Source organism: Myotis davidii, unplaced genomic scaffold (assembly GCF_000327345.1).
Source record: "Myotis davidii unplaced genomic scaffold, ASM32734v1 scaffold110, whole genome shotgun sequence".
Classification (NCBI taxonomy): domain Eukaryota; kingdom Metazoa; phylum Chordata; class Mammalia; order Chiroptera; family Vespertilionidae; genus Myotis; species Myotis davidii.
The window spans coordinates 426,581-428,282 of NW_006283436.1; positions in this window are offsets into that span (position 1 = coordinate 426,581).

Consider the following 1,702-nt stretch of genomic DNA (forward strand, 5'->3'; position numbering starts at 1 on the left):
CACAAATTGTGCTGAAAGAATTAGATGATGTCTGTGAGGCTTCTCTAGGGAAGGACAACTAGAAGTTTGCATCTAATTTATCATGAACTCTGACCTATGTGCCTTTCACCTTTGCTTATTTTAATCTCTATCTTTTCACTATATATGTGTGTGTATATATATATACACACACACACACATATAGTGAAAGGATAGAGATATATATAAACATAGCCAGGAGTATAATAGGTTCTGTCAGTTCCATGAACTCTTCTATCAAGTTACTGAACATGAGTGTTTTCTTGGGGACACCTAACAACAATGGTGTTAACCTCATAAATTCTTGGAACTCAGGTTAGTTGACAGGCAAAAAAAGAGAGCAGCAAATGCATTGCACAGGTCTGGTTACTAAACTCCTAAGGAAGTGTGCTAGAGGTGTCTAGGGAATCCCTCTAAGTCAGCGGTTCTCAACCTGTGGGTCGCGGCCCCTTTGGGGGTCGAACGACCCTTTCACAGGGATCACCTAAGACCATCGGAAAACACATATATAATTACATATTGTTTTGGTGATTAATCACTATGCTTTAAGTATGTTCAATTTGTAACAATGAAAATACATCCTGCATATCAGATATTTACATTACTATTCATAACAGTAGCAAAATTACAGTTATGAAGCAGCAAGGAAAATAATTTTATGGTTGGGGGTCACCACAACATGAGGAATTGTATTAAAGGGTCGCGACATTAGGAAGATTGAGAACCACTGCTCTAAGTCGTCAAAACTGTTTTAGTAGCCAGGCCCTCATTTTACTACTTTACACCCCTAAAATAAGAGCAACATGTGAATAGCATTTGGATTATAAAGCATTTGATCACTTGTTACTTTATATGATAGAACAATTCAATAAAGACAAAACTGAGTTACAGAATAACATTGCAATTTGGGGGTGGGGAGTGGAACAGATTACTTTTTATTTTGGGAAAAATCCAAAGACTGCATCAAAAGATGCCACAGGCAAGCGTTTACAAGTTGGAAATGAAAAAAAAAATTGTAAACTCAAAATTGGATATTTTTCTGGGAAGTAGAAGTTGGGAATAAGGCTCCCAAAATTATAATGCTATTCCTATTCCCAACATAGAATTAAACACATTACAAAACTATCAAAATAGTTGGAAAGAATAATTAATATGTGTCAGAAACTACATGTGGGCCTTAAAGCCTAGAATATTTTACTACCTGGCATTTTGCAGAATCTTCCAACCTCTGTTGTAGAAGAACAGTGCTTATCTTTGTCCAGTGTGGTAGGGGTAATGACCAGAATGCAGCATGAGGAATGTCTAAGGGTCTCAAGTTCAGTTTCTTGATACGAGAGCTAGTTACACTAGCATGCCCAGTAAGCAATTCATCTAGCTGCACATCTATAATGTATGAACTTTTATATATGTATATTGCATTTCAACAATAAGTTTATGTGTATAAGTGTGTGCATATATATGTGTACATATGCACACATATAAACACATGTACATCTAGTTATCACCTCCATGTGAATGTGCATATCTACACTAATAAAAGAGAAAAATGGTGATTGGCGTACGATGCTACCCTTTTCATTGGCTAATCAGGGCTATATGCAAATTAACTGCCAACAAGATGGCGGTTAATTTGCATATGTAGGCACAATGCAGGGAGGTGAAAGGGAAAGCAGGAAGAAGCCCC